General features: G+C 34.7%; 3 pseudogenes; 2 read left to right on the top strand and 1 right to left on the bottom strand.

Moving 5' to 3' along the window:
• Positions 1 to 3,045: 3,045 nt before the first annotated feature.
• Positions 3,046 to 11,268, top strand: LOC130501604 (cytochrome P450 81F1-like; annotated as a pseudogene).
• A 4,050-nt stretch (positions 11,269 to 15,318) lies between these two features.
• Positions 15,319 to 16,649, top strand: LOC130501602 (transcription factor ALC-like; annotated as a pseudogene).
• Positions 16,650 to 16,704: 55 nt separating this feature from the next.
• On the bottom strand, positions 16,705 to 23,022 carry LOC108825440 (DNA polymerase alpha catalytic subunit-like; annotated as a pseudogene).
• Positions 23,023 to 23,563: the final 541 nt, after the last annotated feature.

Here is a 23,563-nt window from a genome sequence, read left to right as displayed (position 1 = left end):
TTGGGAAACAGAAGCAAGAATGAAAGCTGAGTATCCTGAGTGGTATAGTCAGTATGTGGTTGGAGAATCATCCAATATGAACTCGGGGACGAGTTCCTTCCAAGTGGGGGAGACTTGTCATGTCCCGAGTTCTAAGTAAGGCATCCGGATAGGCCATGGTGCGGGGAGATGGGCTGGCCAGGTTGAAAAGACCTAAAGGCAAGCGTATCATGGTCTGATCTAAGGGTTAAGTGCATCAGGAAGCTGAGACTTGACCAGAATAAGAAGGGAAGAAGGAAAAGGTAGCTGGACGAGTAATCCGGAAGCTGGACATGGTCCGGAAGGAGTTCCATCAGCTCGGTGAAGCTGGTGAGGAGCTCAAACAGTCTTGGGCAGCTCACAGGAGCTGGAGAGGAAGCTCACTCAGCTCAGGCAACTGTCACTCAGCTCAACTCAGCTGGACGGAGTGATGGAGCCTTGGCCGGTAAATGCGGACCGTGAATGATGGTCACGGACCGGATGCTGAGCAAGGATGACCGATGGGTCTAGCTTGCATGGGCAAGTGAGCTGAGCTTGTGGGCAACTAGCTGAGCTTAAGATCGATGAGAAGGAAGGAAGGAAGGGGCGGTTACATGCGGTTGGACGGTTTGGGACGGTTTTGGGGCGAAAAGGTGTCCGTTGGCCATTTGGCCAATCACAGCGTCCGGACGGTTCCAATCTTCTTCCCTATAAATAAACCCCTCCATTATCGACATTTCTCATCAGAAAGACAAGGGGAAACTCTGCCCAAATTTCTACAGAATCAAAGAGAGAAAAGGGAAACAAGACCGCAAAGGCAGTCCGTGTGGTACCAAGGGGATTCCGGTGAGTTCTAAGCCGTGGGCAAGTGAACCGTGATCGAGAATGGATACCAGAGGAAAGGAGAAGGCAACCGAGAAGAGTGTGGGGGCTTCCGAACACACGCCTAAGGTACTGGATGCAAACCAAGTACAAACCGCCGGTAATCATCCATCCGGATGGTTCGGCCGTTTGATCCATGAGTGGATGGTTGCATCTATTGTTCTTATTTTGTCATTACATCTCTTCTCTAATATATTCTGAAGTTATTTATGAGTATAAACTCACGATCACGCCACCAAGGCTCGGTTAGATCAGAGTAATCTCTCCATGGCCTTGGTTGAGCATGTGTGAACCGATCTCATGCTTCCAGTGGGAGTTATTGGGATTTGGCGATTGATATCTCTTAGTGGGGATTTATAATGAATTATCAAAGTGATAGAATAATTTTATATGATTGATTTCGAGATGGTACCATGAAACCGGTCAGGTGGTTCACGGCCAAGATCAATATGATCAAGGCCGGTTCTGGGGAATCCGCTTGGACCATTCTCTTAATCATGATTTATCATGAATTATCATGTGTTAATATGAGTTTTTGAATGAGTAAATCAATGGGTCACAAATCGGCCAGAATATGGACTAAGTGTCCAAACCATGCTTAGGTTGTATATTGCTAGGATATCGGTTATGATTCTTATGCAGATGTGTTGTGGGTTTTGATTTCAGGTCCTGACAGGGATCGTGGTAAGGCTAAGGAGCCATGAAGACCTTGGCCGTGTGGGATGTGTGATGTAGTCTTATTGTAAACATTTGGATTTAACATAGCCTATTGTGCAACTTGTGTGGATTGAATACTTTGTATGGATCTCATTTGACTTATCTATATAAGTAATGTTTGCCTTAAGCTTCCGCATTGATTTTATACTTGCATGAACCTCAAATGATTGAAAAATGACTAAGTAAAGATTGGACCATAACCGGCTGAATTACACTTAGATGTTTAGGTAAGGCCGCGGACTGGTTGGATCATGGGATCCAGGTTTGGGTCTTACAAAAACTGTCTTATTGTGTTGTAAAAAATTCGAAACCGTCCCTGAATGTAAAAAACTCATACAACAACCCATTCTCTCTATGTTTTAACTAGTATGAGTTAAAGATAGTAATTTTTTTTTTTTGAACACAGATAGTAATTATAAGAAGGTATGTTGTTTGGTTGAATAATTACATGATGTGTTTGTCAAGTAATTTAAGTCTAAATAATAGTAAATCTCTGATTAGCCACACTCTTTTTTGCATCCTCACTTTCTTAAACATCCCCATCAGTCACTTTTATGTTTTCTTTCTGTAAGTCTATGTCTTAACTAGAGGGATCAGACTCTCCTTTCTGCAATGTAACCTCTCTTTTTCTTTCTTTTAATTATCACCCAAATAACTATTATTATGTAAATGTGAACGCGTATCAGCTTCTTATTTGATACTTTTTCTCTAATCTCAGTTAATTAACTTTAATAAATTCACACATTTAAATGTTTGATTTAAGAAAAGGCCTGAAGAGTTTGCAAATAATCTATATGATCCACTAGCCCAAATTTCTTATTCCATGGATATAGGTTATTATGAAATTTCATCAGCCAGAAGCCTTTAGAGTAGGCACGTTGGGCTTAGTAATCATAATCCAACTTTCAATATAACTTTTTCTTGTTATCTGAGTTTTTGTGGATACTTTAGAATTGATACAAAATATACAAACCATAATAATTCCAAATTCATAAGCTAGTCATTTAACTTCAGCAATATATGAACGGGAAACTTATTTCTGCTGAATTGCACGATCAGTCTTACCAAAATATAATATGAATTTATGTTATTGAATTATATATCAAAAATTTGGGTAAGCGCATCTCCAGTCCATCCCCTTATTTTAAAGGAGGGATCCACTCAAAATAAAAGGATAAAAGAAGAATGATCAACGCTGGCCCTTTAAATATTAGAAGCTGCTCAACAACACTTTTTATTTATTTTGGGATGATTATTTCTAGAAAAAATAATGCTCTTATTTTTGTAACATTACTTTAAGACTAGACTCCATAGTGCGCATTAGATTAACTCAAAAATATTCACTGCACTTACTAAGGTTGCACGTTGTATAACTATGACACTATAGCACTGAGACAGAAACAAACATATTGAAAAGAAAAAGAAAACAAAGACTTCTGACGAGTTTATTTGTCTATATAAAGTTATAAACCATAAGTTATAATCCTCCACAAGCAGAGAAAACAAGCCAAAGAAAGTGAGAAAAAGAACAAAAATGGTATACTTCATCCTTCTCCTCCTCTTCTTGGCTTATAAGTTCCTCTTCTCCAAAATGGAGCGTTTTAACCTCCCGCCTGGAAGGACCGGGCCTGGATACAGAGATGGTGTCAATTTTTTTTTTTTTTTTTTTGATATCTCTGGTGTCTGGGCAGCCACTTTCCCAAATATCCCCCGAAGGGGTCCAGCGCCCCAGCAGTAAAGATGTTAAATCGCTGTGGCCGGGTTTCGAAGCTGGGTGGCGGACACCTCAGCCGAGGTTCCATTACCACCAGACTACGAAGCCCGGTTGATGGTGTCAATTTTCTTAAGTATTAGGTAGCAGAGATGGTGCAAGTAGCTGTAATTTGAGTTGCTTATCAGCCAATTTTTTTTTCATCACTTCTAGTCTGCCAAATGTCAGGCACGGCCCTGCGCCTGGTCCACTGTCACGTCCCTTTGTCGGTCATCTCCACCTCATGAAACCACCCATCCACCGTCTCCTCCTCCAACGCTACACCGACAATGACAATTACGGCCCGATCTTCTCCCTCCGTTTCGGCTCCCGCCGTGTCGTGGTGATTACTTCACCTTCACCGGCCAAACGACGTCATCCTCTCTAGCCAGCCGCTACAGCTCACGGCCAAATACGTCGGAACCACTCCTTACGACGACCACTGGCCTAACCTCCGACGCATCTGCGCCAACCAAATCCTCTCCAACTTCCTCCACATCCGTAAAGACGAAATCCGCCGTATGCTCAGACGCCTCTCCCGTGCCACGACTAACTCCGAAGACGCGAGCCGTTTCACTCACGTCGAGCTCAAGCCGCTGCACTCGGATCTAAAGTTCAACAACATCGTTAGGATGGTAACGGGGAAGACGTATTACGGAGATGACGTGTACAACAAGGAAGAAGCGGAGCTTTTCAAGAAGCTCCTTTACGACATCGCAGTGTACAGCGGCGCTAATCACACGGCGGATTACTTGCCGGTGCTGAAACTGTTCGGAAACAAGTTTGAGAAGGAAGTCAAAGCTCTCGGAAAATCCATGGACGATATTCTGCAGCGTTTGCTCGACGAGTGTCGGAGAGACAAAGATGGTAACACGATGGTCAACCACTTGCTTCTTTCATTACAACAACAACAAGAGCCTAGAGTATTACACTAACGTCATCATCAAAGGCCTAATGATGGCAATAGAAATTCAAACTTTCGATCTAATAATTAAAAACATTATTAAGTTGAGAAACAATTAATCTAATTTGTGGGTTTTCGAAAACATACGTTACAAATTATAACAACATAATATAAAATACTAAATATAATATAATTTGCAAATAATAAAATCAAAATATACTACCTTTATAAAAGATAAAATAAAATAGTATTAATTATTAAAATTTTATGAAATAAGTTTGTACCATTTATATTATAATATCTTAAATAAATAGTGTATAAGGTAATTATAGTTTTATTTTAGAACACTGCTGATTTGTGATGACACACGGGCCATGATGCTCGCCGGAACGGAGACCTCTGTCGTAATGTTAGAATGGGCGATGACGAACTTGGTGAAACATCCCAAAGTGTTGGAGAAGGCGAGATCTGAAATCGATGAGAAGATTATCGATTTCAGATCGGAAAAGACCGTCGAAGAACCAGACATTGCCGTCCTTCCTTATCTCCAAAACATTGTTTCTAATCCCTAGAAGACCGACGGAGGACATGAAGATTGGCTGTGACGACGTAACGCTTGACGATGCTGGTTAACGGCTATATAGAGATATCTAGAGTTCTGGGACAAACCGGAGCGGTTTAATCCGGATCGGTTTGATAAACGGATGCAGGAGCAAGTATTATGCTTATAAGCTGATGCCGTTTGGAAACGGCCGAAAGATATGTCCCCGAGTTGGACTAAGGAGGAGGATAGTGACGTTCGCGCTAGGATCGTTGATTCAATGCTTTGATTGAGAGAGTGTGAAAGGTGAAGAGATTAATATGTCGGAGACTGCTGAATTGGGTATGCGCAAAATGAATTCTTTACGAACCTTGTGTTATGCCAAAGCTCCTAATCTAGTTAGAAGTCTCTTTGAAAAGGCAAAATAAAATGAGTTGGAATGATAATTAATATTGTGATTGATTTTCGATGTCTTTCAAGAAATTTTTAAGTTATGGAAGATAATTAGAAATTAGAAAATCTGCACAAACAAGGCATTCGAATTATACTAAAATTATATTTTCAATAATATAGTTAGGATAAAATGTAATTTTACAACTGGACAAATGTACAATAAATAAATTACAGATTTATTGATATATTAGAAACGATCTTAACATTATTTTTGGCTAGATAATATAAAATATTATGGTATGAATCCGCAATAAATTTTATTCACTTGGCGAAATCTCCATATCAGTCTGAAACAGGCAATTAGAAGCATCAAAGACTTCATTTTGAGCTTCCAAACATTTCTGAAATAAAGAGATTGATAAACTGTCAAAATAGTGTATTCACATTAAATAAGAAAATACCAAAACATTTTTTTTGGCTTAACGATGATACTAAAACTTAAGTTTAAGACCCACTTTTTGTATTATAATCAATTTACCTTCTGTGATCGAATTTTATCCAACGTCTCCTCGAGCATTTTCTCTTGATACTCAATCTCATCTCTTGTTGCCCACTGATTTGGATGTTTTAAAAAGTACCTTAATTTGAAAAAGATGAAAAAATAATAAATAGCATTAAGAATATACAAATGAACGATACTGGTATGTTTTAAGAATATGTACTAATCATGTGTATACAATAAGATGAATACCCTAATTGTTGTTCAACTTTGGCCAATTCGCCTTTGCATTTGAAGATTTCATCTTCAATCTCCTATTTAGAGAGAATTGAATGGTTAAGTTATAAACAAAATGAATGGTTAAATGAAAACAATGCATAAAGTAGATTCCTTTATATAAAGTAGTTCCAAATAATTAGAAAATACGTCTATCCCATACCTTTGATCGACTTCGAGAACGAATCTCATCACCAAAATTTTCTCTGCATCACCAAAATATAATTAAATATACTAACTTGTCATAAAATACTACAATATAACTATATAAGTATAAAGCAAACAATTATATAATTAAGACATAATCGTCTTAAATTGAATTCATTATAACCTCATGATCGATTCAGGATACTGTGATTCTAAACGCATGAAATCAATCCACTGTTGTATAAACTATATCCCCATACCAATAAGAAAAAGATCCACATTAGATATAATGATAAAATATTTTAGTGTCCAAAATCATTATGTAAAGTTGGCTTGGTTGTTATGAGGATACTTACCGCTTCATCTTGAACTTGGAGTCTGTTAGTTGAACCGACCAGTTACAATTCCAATAGGACATGCATATATAGATGTTTATTAGCATAATAATAAAACTGGTATTGTTTTAAGTTCCTTGATGTATTAACACAATAAATTTACCTTGGACGTATAGGCACATCCAAATACTTCTTTATAGTCTCTTCCATCCTATTATAGATTTAACAACATATTAAAATTGATTCGGAAAAAATATTAAAAGAATAGCGATGATTTCATATCAAAACCCCACTTTTGATGAAATACTAACTATAAGAATTACAAGAAAATAAATGAGATTTAACCAAAATTTTGACAAGAAAACAATACCTTGTTTTTGTATCAAACAGGAAAAGTTTACCGGAAGGAGAGAAAAAAATAAGAACCATTTGAACATCACATAGAATAAATAGTTCATAAGCTTTTTTTAGAAGCCCGCTTTTTCTTTTGGCAAATGCAACATTTCTTTGTTGTCTATCCACTATTTTTCTCATTTGTATTTTCACTCTCCCCATTCTTTTCTTTAGATTTCACGTTTTTTCTACGATATTTTTCTTCACTTATTTATTTTAAAATGCATTTATAAGAATATTTATATAGTTATGAGAAGGCTTAACATTTCCAAAAGCTTGTAGATTTTCAGCAGTGAATTGTATTTAATAATATTATTAACTTTTAATAAATTAAATTTAGATAAAGTTACTAATTTTTCTTTTTTAATCTATCTCTTATCCAGCGCATCATAAGTAAGAGAGGGTGATTGGTTCAAAGGCAACAACAGATTTATCATTTACTGTAGTAGAATTAAATTGTATGTGGTAATTGTGGATATATTAAAATCAATGTATAAATAGTATATCTGTTGTATATTTATTATATAGAAATTATTACATATATTATATACTAAACAAGTAACTTATATTATAAGCAAGAAAATTCCATATAAATATCATAATTAAATTTTATTAAGCTTTTTAATATCCAGTTTAATATCCAGAATAATTATTTTATTCTTTTTAATACACCAATTTCTAAAACAACTGTCATACCAAACTGTATTCACTTTAATCAAAAATCTTAGTAAATTTCAAAATAAATTTAAAAATCTTAAAAATTCAAAAACAAATCTTAAAATATCTAATTTTATTTCAAGTTTTATTAAAAACAATTAAACTATGAAATATAAAATCTAGAGAAAACTTAATTTTCAATGAAAATAAACAAGTTATATTTAAATTTCAGAAAACAAACTAAATTTGATATTAAAGCTAAAATAAGACTATAGTCTTTAAGATTTTCCATAATTTAGTTAATTTTATTCTTTAAACTAAGAATAAAAAAGAAAATTTAAGATTTATAACATCATGAAAATAATGTAATTCTCATCTATAAACTTTTGTTAATACAGAAATTACATCATGTATTTCATTTATGATTCACTGACCTGTTTTATCTCATTTAGAAAATATGAGATCAAATCCCTTTGCTGAAAGATTCCAAAGAAAATGTGGTTCCTCCACTTGTCAACAGACTTTCAGCATTTATCATTGATATTTAACTATATGTCTTTTTGAGATTGTTCTTATATAAAACGCAACATATATATAAATCCAATGAAAAGGAAAAAAATTAGTATTGGAAGATAGTATCTGATATTACATTGCACATACGGTCGAGCAAAAAGAGCTACATAAATAGTATTCATAGCGAATATTATCTAATATATAAAATGATATCCAAAACTCTAATTAGCATCAAATATTTTTAAAATGAATCAAAAATAAAATTTAGATCCAAAGTGTATTATATCGTACTAATCAGATATATATAAAATTAGATATAAACTAATCAATTCCTAACAATTAATATCAGAGCAGAATGATGAGAAATCAGCAAGAAACCTAAATACCTTTCGAGATATAAATAAGTGATATGTGACACAGATCGAATCAGAAGATCCTGAGAATTCATTTTGTGGGATAAAAAATTAGTGTAATCCTCAACTTGAAGGAAAAAAATATGAAGTATCAAACAAGAATCTCACATTAGAGTTTAGACAAAGAATCATAGCAAAAAAAAATTATTTATACTGACGCCCAATTTTGTCAGAAACTCGTCGGAAGACCTTATCTCCAAGGATTTTTCGAGAACTACCAATTGGTCGGGTAATAATAGGACGTAGGTATGACATCGTCAGAATTTACCGACAAAACGTGTTCTCATAAAAATTTCTCGCTAACGTTTGTCGGTAATTGCCTTGGCATTCCCGAAAATTTTCAAAAATTAAAAAATAAAATACCGAAATAACGAAAAAATAAATAAAATAATAAAATATTATAAAAATATCAAATATTTATTACATAAAATAGAAAAACTGAAATAAACATTAAAACTATCAATACTATTAAAACAAAATTAATATTTATCTACTTGCAAGTAGTCTATGTTATACTATTCCATTTAATAACAATTAGCATTCATATATTTTTGGATGTGCCCTATATTAACTATTATTAAATATAAACTTAATCTTAACATAATAGTTAGTTTTTAATATCCCTAACACATTATTTAGTCAATTGAAGTAAGTGTCATATTTAACACATAATTATACAAAAAATCAAAATTATAATACATATATATCAAACCAAAACCTTAACTACATTGTATATCAATCCAAAAAACCTTACAAGCTCTAAACAATTTACACATGTTCAAATTCAAGATTAAAGCCGACAATGATTCCAAAGAATGACATAAATATGTATATTTACAATTGTCGTCAAAAAAAAAATATGTATATTTACAAATATCCAACCATGTGTAATAGAAATTTACCAATTTTTTCATACTGTTTCATATATTATACCAATTTATTTCCATTTTTTCCTGCTAAAATTGTGTTAGTATCAGTTTTTTCATATTGGATTGTAAATATTTATTTTTAGATCTTATCTGAGATTTGTTTTTGGGGGAAATCTACCAAAGCTAGGCAGATAGATAGACTCCTTTCCCGACACCTGAGATTCCGTAACGAGTAGATACTTCCGCAGGAGCATAATCGGTTGAATGGTCAGTCACTCATGAATTCCTTCTCTAGCCATGAAGACGGACAACGCCGAGGAACGCCTGCCACCCAGATCTGCAACCTCGCTTCCAACCGCATCTTAAATTGTAATGTAAAGTTTTCTAAAATATTAGATTTTGATTTTATATATTTGATCTCTTAACAACTTAAACAATATGCATTTTCTTGCATCTCCAACCCCACTGCAAAATTTACTGTAAAATAGAATGGAGAATGCAGTTATGAAGAAACAAAAAAAGACATTACTCTAAATAATTTTTTTGTTTGTTCATAACTGCATTCTCCACTCCATTTTGCAGTAAATTTTGCAGTGGGGTTGGAGATGAATAACCAAAATTATTCTTGTGAGATACTTAAGAAAATTTATGTATAACTATTAATTTTCAGTTATGTTGTTTATATGTATATTTATATATTAGTATATCTTATATATGATCTTATTTATTTGATCCGTATGTACTAAATAATTGATAAGGACTACTTGATTGACTAAAATAATAAGACTAATAAGTTAGCATAAATGTAATTTGGCTTAATTTTTTAGACATACATCAATTTCTTTTACGACCGTCAAGTTTATATATCTGACTTCACTAATAAAAACTGGGTTTGTATCAATTTAGTTCTACATGTAAGTATTGATCAATTATACATGGATATAATCCATTTTTAAACAGATCCGTTTATACGCGTGATTCATGAAGATATTAAACTAATTAAGTAACTAATGCATTATATTTTATTTATTAGTCTAATAAATAACGATCTATGTTTACTAATTCGTGTATATACTACTATACATTAATTAAAAACAAACTATTCAAGACCCTCACCAGATACATAAAATATAATCCTTACAGTTAGAATATTAAAATTAGAGTTAGAATATTAAAATTAGATATACATATATATATTCAGATATTAATATTAATAATAGATTCTGTTAGTATTTAATATATGATGGAAATGTTACTATTGATATTTTTATGAGTATAGTTTTTACGGGTTATTCGAACAGACATATAATATATCTATCAAATATAACTAACTGAAAAATATATTAACACAATTATATCATAAAAATTTACATCAACAAAAATTGATGCAAGAGAGTATGGATCAATAGTATAATTAATTTAAAAAAAATATATATATATATATATATCAAACGGTAATAAATTAGGAATTAGATATATAATTAAAATATATATAACAAACCACCATTTTACTGAGCACCTAACAAGTTTCTCCCAGGCACGGTGCTCGAGGCACAAACCAGATCTAATTCTCCTCGGCGCCGGCATCGGCTCATCTCGCCGGCGCTGGGTCCTCTGACGATACTACCATTCTCAATCACTCTCGTGGTTCCGTTTCACTGTTCTATGTATTGTTTTTCTGTTCGTGTTAGTTGGATGGTGGGAAGAAGGCAAACCCGACAGATGTTAAGACGGAGACGAGGACTCTTCGTTGCACTTCTTCTGGTGGCCCTCTCTTGCCAACTAGTCCTTCCTCCAGTGATGAGTCGAGAGGATTCTCTCGCCGCCGCTATACGTCGGTCGTTGGGTTCAAACTCCGACGTATTTTCCTCTGTTCGCCGTCAGACAAGTCACGATGTGCACTATGTCCAAGCAGTTCAATCGTTTTCGGAGCATCGATGTCAACTGACGAGCTCAAGCCTCTCGTCTCCGGCGAGACTTGAGTCCCACAAACCACCGCGGGTTGCTCCTATTCTTCAAACCGGCGTCAGATCTAGAAGTTTCACGGGTACAGATCCGGAGGTTCTACCGGGCTCGGTCCTCCTTCGTTCATCCTCCTCTTTTGAGGAGAAACTGTTACCACCATTAGCTTCCTCGGTCTTGTTACCGAGCGTTTGCTTCAGATTCCTCATCGGTTTGTTATCTTGCGTAGCGGTCTCTACGGGACCTGAAGATACAATCGGGATTACTTTGGTTTTTCTCGTAGATGAGGTATGGATCTCAACGTCACATTATGTGACTATTCTCCAGCTATCTGACTTTATCGTGAAGGCTACCTCGACGCATTCAAGCACCGTCTCGAATTCGCTGTCATCTTCGGTTGAAGACCTATCTTGCTTAGTTTATATATGTGTTGTATGCTATGTTTATGGCTATAGAGGATGGATAATTCCCTCTATCTATTGTAGTGTTGAAGTTTGAGTATGAATGAAAGAAAGTCTGTGATCAAAAAAAAAAATATAACAAAATTAAAATTAATAATTTTTAAATGCCTAATGTGAGTAATAAAAATAAATTTTAAGCTTAAAATAAACCAAAAGCCAAACATCAAAAAAAATTCTAATAACATGTTGACAACAAAAGCAAACTACATAAATTTTTTTTAAAAAATTAAACGTGAATCATTAAATTTTAATCGACGTATACGAATCGTGGATGTGCAAATCTATTTCTTTTTTTAGTATCCTCTTAAATGTTGATCCATTACGCTGACAACAAGATGTAAATTATTTTGACTGGAAATTTGTATATCTAACTTTTGTAAAATTGGAAAATAGTTTTCATAAAATATCCACCATTCATCTAAACGTTCATGAACTAGAATGCTTTACATATAACAACTTAAGTCAAATCAGATTACACATCAGATCACCCATCGGTTTAATCGGTAACCAAATCCCGGGTTTTAGTGATTTTTACAGGTTTTATAAGATTTTTAAATAACATTTTTTTTTGAAAACCAAACCATATTACATGTATTATCCATATTGGATTTGAAAATATTGAATATAACGCTTCATGTGTAAAATTTAAATGTAGATACACAATCAAAAATACCAATATAACCGGAAGTTACGTGGAAAAACGAATTTTTATTCCTAATGCAAGATGGTCTTTCAAACTGAAAAGAAGTCAATTTTCTATACGATTTTTCTATGCAATGGCTATCAACAAAAGTTAAGATCAAAGCTTAAAAAGTTGGTCCATATTTGCTAAGTCCAGTCTTACAATTATACATCGCACTATCAAGAATCACTATAACTGCAGACTTCAGATTTTTAAAACATAACGATAATAGTGTTCTAAAAAATATTATATATCAAAAAGTTTTCAATAATATATGATATATAGAAAAATAGGTTAAAGTCAAACCATGAATGATAGAGTAAACAAATTTATGTTTTATCTAACAATATATTCAATATTTAGCTGACTATCAATAATACATATTAATTGGTGTTATGTAACATTGAATTGTGTTGTTTTTAATTTGTCTAAAACAATATAAAGAGTTCACAGTTCTATATGTTTCAATTAACTATAACTAATAATATTTTGAAAAATGATTAAAAGTGAAGTATTTATATACAATTTAAAACACCATAATTACTGAAACAGAAATAACAATCAAAAATTTATGTAAGAAAACAGTTTTTGTTACTAAAATAAGTCACCAATATATACTGAAAATTTTGAAACCTAATGTGAAAAATATTTTTATTCTTTTTATGTGTTCGTAAAATTAAAACATCAAATAAAATCCGTTCAACGCACGTGTCCATATCTAGTTAACTAATATATAAAAGATTATGATCAATCCATTAATCACTAATTGGTTTTAAAATTGAAAACTCATAATAAACCCAAATCTAATATGGTATCAGAACTCAAATATTAAATATGATAAATTCCTAATTAATATAACCTTTCTCGACCTAGTATAAAGGTTGTAATTAACCCTCTGACTGGGTATAACTGTCATACGGGACTAGCTCGGCCTAGTATAACTATCTTAAAGTTTCGAGATTTCTCGTTGATAAGAGTCTTAATCTTGAGGAAAGGTATTAGAGATAAAGCATTTTACATTGGGAATTTAATGGGATATTAACTAATATATTAAAAGCTTAGAACTACTAATCACCAATTAATTTTAAGTTGGAAGCTCATAATAAACCGAATCTAATACACTCACCTTTTGATTCATCATCATATCCTCAACAGTTACACAAAATTTTCTATGAAAAATTCTTCTCTGTGTGCATAGAATTTTCTGATCACGGCTTCCTTCCAGCTTTCCGTGCCAACCAATACTGTCCAAATTTACACGCAGGTGCGATTGTGAGCATGGGTTGCTTAAAAGTTTGGTGATGCACCAATATATAAAAGATAATGGATCACCTTTTGTGATATGATTCATCCCAACACCAGCTACTACTCACGTCCTCGCCAGTGCTCCCACCATCAATCACCAAACGTACATGCTTCAGAAGTTTGACCATATTTCTTTTCGTTCTTATCCACACTTGATACACAAGTCTATTTTCAACCTAACTTGTATGTCGTTACTAAGTATCACATCAAACCTTACATCCCATGCCATTTATATCCAAACTTTTATTACCTTCAGGTTTGGTTATGCTAAACAATTTTTTCCCTCGCAACTTGGGAGTTGCAACAACAGAGGAGCCAATGAGCGGAATCAGAAGAAAGAACACATGTCAACAAACAAAAAGAACACATGTCAACTGTAGACCTTCGCAGCTACCTCCCAAGTCTAACGACCAGGTTCGAAAACATAATACATGTTACTTAATAGTTAATACTAAATGTCTCCGCCAAAGCCAGGAAGCTGACTTTCTGTGTTAAATTCGGGTTATCAGTGTTCTTTAGCAAAAAAAAAAGGGGGGTGGGGGGGTCCCCTACGTTTCTTACAGCGGTCGAGTAGAAAGTTTAACAAATCCGGGACTGCACTCTGATGCAACAAGTGTGTCAAACCAAACATCAGTAGAAAGTTTAACAAATATACTAATACTATAAAGATTTAAAACATTTAACGATTCAGCCTAAAAACTTAAACATAGTTCTATACATTTTACTTTTAAATGAATAGAATAAAAATAATTAAAAAATAATCTCATACATTAACATCAGAACGTAAATATAGTTTATGATATTTTTATTAGATTTAAAGATAATAATATAAAATTATTGGATTAGATCTTCTACACATTCATAGTGATGTTTGGTTTTAAATTTTAATATAAAAAAATGATATTGTCGAATGATGATTTGTTATTTATATTTTTTTCTAAATTATATTTTCGTAACTGAACTAAAACAAAACAAAAAATGATTTTTGATTGAACTGAAAAATACAAATAAAACCAAATTAAATCAAACTAAAACCAAACTGAATACAAACCAAATCAAACAAAACTAAACTAATTTGGGTTGATTTTGGTTAAACTTTTTCCAGATCCAAATAATCCAAATTTGTAATTAAACTAATGTTCACCCCTAGATGGTACGGAAGTTTAATTTAATGAAATAAACAAAAAAAAATCTACCAAAATGTATACTGTTGATTATCACCTTCCACGAGACAAACTTTACTTGTGGAAAACAAAAACCTTTTATTGTAATTTGTCAAAAATGGTGAAACTCTTGTAAGACCTTACTTTTGAAGGGATTGCCCTTTTTCATGTTTAGTCATAATAAATAACTAAAAGGAAAACTGTATTATTTGTGATTATCAGTATCCTATATTATCAAATATGAATACTCTTACTTGTCAACCGTTCATTTACTGATCTTCCACCCATCACTGCTCTATAAGCTTATATCATTTTAAAAGTTTAATAAAATATCCAAAACTGCATTTTTTCTTTGGGTAAGAAATCTTATTATTATTATTATTATTATTAAAGTACAAAATCATTATTATATAAGTATAAAGGTGGAGGAAAAACATAACCATAAAGGTTGAACTAAATAACAAATTATTAATGGGTACTCTTAGTATACTCATAAACAGTAGTAATGTGAGACACTACATTATGTCTAGAGAGATTCACCACTCTCACTCACCCTCCCTTATGAGAAGAGAACCTCACACGCCTACAATCCTTTTATTTTATTACGGTAAGCCTCAGTGACTAGTGATGATGCAGAGAGAGAGAGAGATGGGTAGTTCCGACGACGGTCACTGTCTTCCTACTCCATGTTCATCCGACGAACTCTCTAGCATTCTCCGGCAGATTCTCTCACGTGCTCCGACAACTCAACCTTCGTCCCCACCGAAGAGAAACGTTTCCTCCGCTGAGATGTTCGACCGGAGCTTCTCTTTCGTTTCCGGCGGAGCGGTTTCTACCGCCGCCGCCGGCTATGCGGTCGCTGAAAATGGGGAAGACAAATGTGCTTTTGAGGACAAGGTAAAAAACTTAACAACAACACTAAAGCGAAACTACACTCGCTTTGTGTAAAGAAAGAACAAAAACAAAACTAACTTTTGTTTTTTTTTTCTTTTGTAATAATGGTAACAACAACACTAAAGAGAAATGGAGTCAAACAGCGAAACTCGTTGAAGAGAAACAATGATGCACAGTTCCACAACTTGTCTGAAAAGGTTTCTGTCTTTTTTTTTTTTTAATATTCTTGATCTAAATAAAATTGAATCTGAAAATATTGTAGAGGAGGAGGAGCAAGATCAACGAGAAAATGAAAGCTTTGCAGAAACTGATTCCCAATTCCAACAAGGTAAATAGAAAATTCAAATATTTATCTTTCAGATCTTTTATCTAGAGAATGAGAAACCTTTTTTTTATTTTTTTATTTGTAGACAGATAAAGCCTCAATGCTTGATGAAGCTATAGAATATCTGAAGCAGCTTCAGCTTCAAGTGCAGGTTTCTTACTAAAGATCATATACAATTCAAAGTCTAATCTGTAAAAATTAAAAAAAAAACACATATCATCTGATTAACTTTATTTACTCCATAATGCAGACTTTAGCCGTTATGAATGGTTTAGGCCTCAACCCTCTTCGACTACCACCAGTTCGAGCTCCTACGCAGACAAGGATGATCAGTGGAACTTTAGAACAAGACCTCAACTTTGAGACTCTGCTTGGTGCTCCTCACTCGCTGGCTAACCATGAACCATCCGAAGCAACTCAGGAAATGTGCTTTTCCACAGCCACTCTGCTTTGAAGACAACGTTGAGACAGTGAAGATGATTTCAAGTCAAAGATCTCTTATAATCTAGTATTTGCTATATTCCAAAAGTTCGGTTGTAGTTGTGCTGATAAAACTTTAGGACCAAACAAAATTTTTAATGATGTCAGAAGGTGATATAAATTTAAATTACATGCGATGAGAATAATTATTACAACTATCAAAAGAGGTCCGTGAGTTGCACCCATCCGTAATCACACCGGTCTCGGAAACTCCGAGCTATTGATGCTGCTGACTCAACCGCAGGTCTAATCTTCGTCATTGCTTTCTCTACTTGAATCCTCACACCAACATCCATCTGCTTTTTTTTTTGAAATGCCAGAGAGGTTATTAATTGATTGTGGTAACTAACACAAAGGAAAAATTGTCAAGTAAAAACCTTTTCTGGAGAGCACTGTGTGTCTAAGATGTGGCAAAAGTATGACAGCTGCACGTACAGGTCTGCTTCAGTGTACTGTAAAAATAAGACAAGGCTTGGAATCAAAATGTTTTGTTCTATGAAGCAACAGAAAGAGACGAGTTCTTAGCAGGTGGTGATGAGGGCATGCATATACCTTTCTTAAGAGGGTTCCATTACAGCTAGGATAGTTTGGGCAAACTGTTCCCCTTTCCCGGTCACCGAGCAGACGAAAGTTGGGGCTGCGAGTAGTGTGTTTGCAAGACTCATCGTCACACTGTTGAACACAAAATGTAACAAGGAAAGCTTTCATTAGCCTTGACTTAGTAACCACAGGTGAGAAGGTTTTTTTTATATTCACCATCATTATGCCTTTGTAGTACATTGACACGAACCCATCAATCTTCCTTTTCACCTGAAAATTCATGATAATTATTAAAAGTTAATTATTTACCAAATCAAAGGATAAAAAAGGTTTAAGTAGAAATTAGGATCCAACCCTTTGCCTTACCTGGTTAGCTATCATTGCAGGGGATATTCTTCCCTTGCATTTCAAACAGTGCAGTTTAAGCCAGAATGTAGAAGAACCAGACTTATTACTGATCGACGCACAAACTGAACTAGTAGTAGATGGACAGTTGAAAGAAGCAGAGCAGCTGGGGCATGTTAGTGTTAACGGCTCACAGCTTTTATATCTGCGTTTTTTTTTGTTACATTATGTAAATTACGTTGTTGCAGATTCTTGGAGAAAATTAGCAAATTACAAAATTGGATTTAAGATATACATTACCTTTCTTCATCGCTTGTAGCAAACAAGAGGGATGCACAAGGATCACTGCCAGTAGTATCGTTTGATCTGCTTTGATACTATAAAAAAACAGTATTTCTAATCATTTATCAGAATTGGAGATTGGCTTTTAAATGAAAGCTGGTTTTACCTTTGATGAGTCAAGTCCTAAACACTCGGCTAACCTCTCAGGACTTGTTCCCTGAATCTCTGCGCATAGACGAGACACCACGGGATGAATCTGCTGCGCCAGGTAGTAATCTATGTCAACCAACCATCTGCTGTCTTCTGATTTCACCTCATCAGGATGCCTAGCGCGTTTGGCAATCCCTGCTGAGCTGGCAGAGCTAGCATTGCCCTGCTTACAGAAGGTTAAAATATATTTTTTTAATTAGTAGGAAAACGATTGGATATGGGATAATAATATTAAGCTGGTCTTTTTGGTTTGGGAACCTGGTCATAGCAGATTATATAAGGTACAGTATCCTTAGCACTGAAACCTTCTTTGAAACCATGTTGCCTCATTCTGAGTGCGACCTGAGTGAGAAGCACACACTCAAAGTTTAGTGAAGATGTGAAATAACGTGGATAATAATAATAATAATAATAATAGCTCTCTCAATACTTACTTGAACGTGTGGTTGGCTTTTGGAATCTGGATAAGCTTCAGGTGACTTAGACAAGGCCTTGGTGATGACATACTTTTCAAGTGCAACTGGCCCATTTCTCATTTCCTCTTTTATCTGTTGCATTGATCAAAGCCACATGTTAAAAGATGAAAAAGAAGAGTAAACTCCTTCACAAGTTCGTTATGAATTGCTTCAACAACATCCTCACACGACCTGAAAAATATGACAAGATTTTGTTGTGTGTTTGCATGAGAGAGAGAGAGTAAAAAGTAATATTCTTGAGTGAATGTTTACAACATATATACCCTCCATAAAAGATCTTAGCCAAGCATAAATCTCCAATTTCCTTGGAGAGTAAGCTCCAATCTGGACGAACCATATCCACACCCTTTCTTTCAATTTCCTGCATTGGACCAATGCGTTTAGTATCCTAAAAAATTTTCTGAAAAAAAAAGGATGTGTAAATTTAAATATTTTTACCTCGCAAGTCTTCCCGTCTTTGAACTGCAACTTGACGCCAGCATACTTCTTTTTTCTTAGAATTAGCATTCTCTTATATATGCCATCACACTCAATTTTCATACATCTGTACTTCTTATTGACCTATAATATTAAAAGAGACAAGGTGAGACCCAACTTGAGTTATCCATTAATTGTCTTTCATGCATCAGGAAATCGAACATTAAAAGTTGCAACCATTAAATGAATATTTGGTCTAATCATATAGTATATAGCTTCGTTTTAAGGGTGAAAAGCTGGAGATAAATCTATTATATTATCCAACCTCCTACCTCTTGGATGACTTTTGTTATGATGGTTTTGACCTCTTCAATATCATCTAGTCCACTGTGAATCATGATTGAATCTGTGTCACCATAAATCACCTGCGTAAAAAAGCAACATGTTCAATATTCCCCCAACATGTTGACACATTACATTACTGAAATGCATTTAGTCCGGTGATACCTCCAGGTTTAAATGATTCTGCACAAGATCTACGGTTCTTTGCAGGATCTCCCTTCCCTGCAATGTTAGGGAATTAACCGGATTTCATGAAAAAAAAACAAAGAAAAATTTGTCACTAGAATAGAGAAAAAAACATAACTTACCTGCAGTGTTATGAGTTCTGCTAAAGGCTTAGCATAGAATCTTGAATCAGAGAACCCCAGACATCCATACATGCTTCCGTTTAGAATGATGAAACATTAAAATATAAAACATTATTGCAAAGCAGAATGCTAATACCATTAAACACAAAACCTATTGGCTGTGAGTTTTAATGCCTGCTGCCGAATGTCAAGCTCCCAGTACTTGACACCTGTTTCCTTCTTCATCTTTTGTTTGACACGTTTCCTTAAACTGACCAAATGTTCCATCAACTAAAAACAAAGACAAGAGATATAGAGAGCTACAGATTAGAAGATATTGTCAAGGTTAGTTTAACTGAACTACAAAATGAAGCAATCACTACCTAAAACAGATAATAATAAAGCAACTAGTGTAAAGGTGAATATACCTTTGGAAGAACTCCAGGTGTCTGACTAGAAGGTAAACGAGGAACACCATCTTCTGATCGTGGTACAGTCGTGAAACATATATTATATTCCTGAAATTACCAACGTACGTTATGCACACAAATCAAGTGGAAACAGTAATTTCAAGGCTTGAGAAATAGAAAAAATTAAACAGTCTGCTCCCGCTACTTAACCTGTATAATAGACGGGTATAGACTATTGAAGTCAAGAAGCAACACATATTTGTCGTATAAGCCTTTCTTTGGCTCCAAAACCAATCCACCAGCGTAGGCTGGACCACCCTTCTTTGTTTTTCTGCCATCATTTTCCAGATCCAAGTCAGCATCCAATTCATCTACACTGTGGCTGATTCTTCTTTTTGATGACTTTATATCCTTCATACGTTGCGAGATTTTGTCTGGGAGGATGTACTTTCTCGAGTGGAATGTATGTAGTAAGTAGTATTCAGTTCTTTGCGCCCTGGATCCCTGGTAAGGAAAAGAAAAAAAAATCAGAGCGCATAACGTTTCAGGAATAGAGAGAGTGAGAGAGGTAGAACAGGAGCCAGTACTTGAAGAGTTTTCCCCCAGAGGTTGCCACTTATGTTAGTAAGCTGGAGAGTGAGAGGAAGAACACTTAGATGAAACATGAGCTCCATGGATAACCATGCATCTGTCTGCCCACATTCAATCTGAACCGAAGAAAACCAAAAGGAATCGTAACCTGTCGTCCCTAGTGAGGAAGTACCAGCTCATATGTATAAAAAAAGACTGAGGAGACGAATTAAAGAACTTACAAGTTCCACAAGTGTTTTAGAGGACTGAAACATTTTCGGAATGTCATTAGGTGATAAGTCTTTCCTGTCCCGGTTCAGCTGTGTCTTTGAAAGGTCTGTTAACGAATAACTGACCTGCAATAACCAGAAGCTTATTAGGTGAGGGACTACGCTTTATCACTCTGCTTGTAAGAGTTGAAGATCATCATACATAATAGCCCCAGCAATGCAAGACATGAGCCCAAAATTAGTGTTCCCTTTAAGCCTAGGCATGAACGAGCGTTTGAGACGGCCAATTTTGGACCACATGCTACTCAATACTTTGCAAGTCTGCACAGTAGTCATTCAGTTAAGTCATCATCACAACAACAAAAAAGAGAGAGAGAGAGACTGAGAAAATGGACTAAATGATGTATATAATGCATTAAATAAAAACATTATGTCTTATTAATGTTACTTCTACTAACATAAAAATTAAAGACACAGTCATATTTAGATGGTAAAAAGATTAGTTGCTTTGCCTGGGCTCTTTGGAGAAGGACATCCAGATCAAACCTTGATATATTATGCCCCACAAGAACATCACTGTCCAATTTGTTCAACTCCAGAAACAATCGGTTCAGCAAAGCTCTTTCACTGCAGTAAATTAAACAAAAAAAAAATGTTGGATGAAGCAAATAATAGGACCAGTACACAACAACAATAGCTGCGGAATGAATACCTGTTTTCAAAACTTAAAAAACTGCAGCCGTTCTTTGAATTTCTGTTAGCCACTTCTTTCTTCCAACCAATTGGGTAGCTTGTTCCATCAGGATTCCTAACGACAGTGAAATGAGACAGAACACCAGATCTCTTTCTTTCTGGACCTGGCATTGGAGCGTCAATCTGAAACACCAAAGGACATAAAATATCAAGCTACTAAGAGAGTGTCATTTGAGCAAGAAAAAAAAACATTTTTCACAAACCTTGGCGTTGTGAAAACAGAGAACAGAGGCCGAAACAATCTCGGTGATGTTGTGCTTTTCATTGACTATAGTCTTTAAGTTTATAGCTGTGACGACAGCAGGAGGAGGATGAACCACTTTTTCCTCCGGGACTAAAACAGTGATAGCCTTCGGAGATTCAACAGTAACCTCAAACTTGCACCAGCTCACCTGCACAAGTGTTCAAGTCCTCATTATTTGGAGATAAAACATAAATAGAAATAACTAGCAAGATACTATTTTTAAGGCTTTTTACTCGTTGAGAAGCTAAACTAGTAGAGAAGTTTGAAATTTTCAGCCAAGAAGGTCCCATGATCTTCCTTTTAAGTATAAAAAGCTCCAAAGCACTGCCATATAAATTGACATACATACATAGTTAAATAAGAAGCTTAGAAAAGACCAGTAAATGCAAAACTAACCGATCAACTATTAAAAACAGGGAAAGGTAAATAGAAACTCAGCAGTAAGAAACTAAAACCTGGTGTGAGAGCCGAGCACAGCGCAAAAAGACTCCCCTTTAAGGTCTTCTGGAAGTGCAGGATCCTATGATAACAACAGAGACAGACAGGTGTTGAGATGTAAGAGAATTAACAACAAAAAAAAGACAATTTTTAGAGTGACTTAAAGCTTTAAAAGGCACCTTAAATGGATAATTTATCTTCAAAACATATTGCTCGCCAGCTGGCACATCAGGCCTCTCAAATGCATAGCTTCTCTGATATTCATCCAAGGAGAGAGCAGAGTAGAGAGTAAAAAAAGAAAAGTTTTTGCTGCTAAACAGTACATGAAAAGTAAAAAGTAAAAAAGTAAAATACCCAAACCTTGACAAGTGCCATGCTATAATTCGAAACGTCGAGTCGTAACAGTTGCTGAGAAATCTCGTTCTTCAGTCCAGATGCCATTTCCTAAGAAGACAAGGTCAAAAAAAAAACAATATATAATAGAGAAGATAGGATATTGCTTCGTATTAGCGTGCGACACACGTTAGTCACAGAACTCACATTTGGAATAGCATAAACACATCTCTGCATGTTCTTAACTACAACACAGCAACTCTTGTACGTATCTCCCGTTTTAACCTAAAAGAGAGGGTAACAGCCGAATTAATAATGCTCTATATATATTAACCATAAGGTCAAAGGAGAATTAAAAATGAGTGAGTCACCTTCCCAAACAGATACACTGTGCCCATGCTCGCGCCAAAAGCCTCCTCGTAAGCGTCGAGGATGTAAAAACGAAGTGAACCATCATCAGCAGCATCCAAATCAAATCCCGATTCATCCGTCGGCTCTGGCTCCTCCTTACCTTGGAAGATGGGCAGTTCCAGTCCTAGGGAGTTCTTCCTACTCGATGACGCCTCCGTCGAATTGTCGCCGGCCATTTTTTTTCAGTTTCTTCTGATTTGGGGTTTTTTCAGTATCCAATTTATAGGTTTAGGTCGATGGGGATGGCGGGGAAATCTATTTTTATTTTGGCGCCATTAATAACTTTTCAAGCCCGATAAGCCTAATATTAATGGGCTTCTGTTATACGTTAGCTTCAATTTATTTTCTAAGGGAAGATCAGTGTTTTGAAACCGGATCCGGACACGCGGTTGAACCAGTAAATTCGATGATCCGAAATAAATCCGGTTCACATTTTGTGAAAAACCCAAAATTTAAAAACCCGCAAAAATCCACAGAAACCTACTAAAATCTGAAATCCGGTACCGGTTGAATCATTGGTTGAACCAATAGATAACTTTTACATTTTCTATAACTTTTAATTATTTTTTAGATTCTCTTTTATATTTTAAATTTCCAATTAAAAATTAGGTTTCTTTCGGTTTTTTTTCATCGTTCTTCTTCTTCTGTTAGTCTCTACTGACTATGTATCTTCTGTTTCTTCTTTCTTTTTTGCTTTCTGATTATTTTATTTATTAT

The sequence above is a fragment of the Raphanus sativus genome, unplaced genomic scaffold, assembly GCF_000801105.2.
Source record: "Raphanus sativus cultivar WK10039 unplaced genomic scaffold, ASM80110v3 Scaffold0224, whole genome shotgun sequence".
NCBI lineage: Eukaryota > Viridiplantae > Streptophyta > Magnoliopsida > Brassicales > Brassicaceae > Raphanus > Raphanus sativus.
The sequence above is the reverse complement of the archived record's forward strand: the minus strand, read 5'-3'. Positions and strand labels throughout refer to the sequence as shown.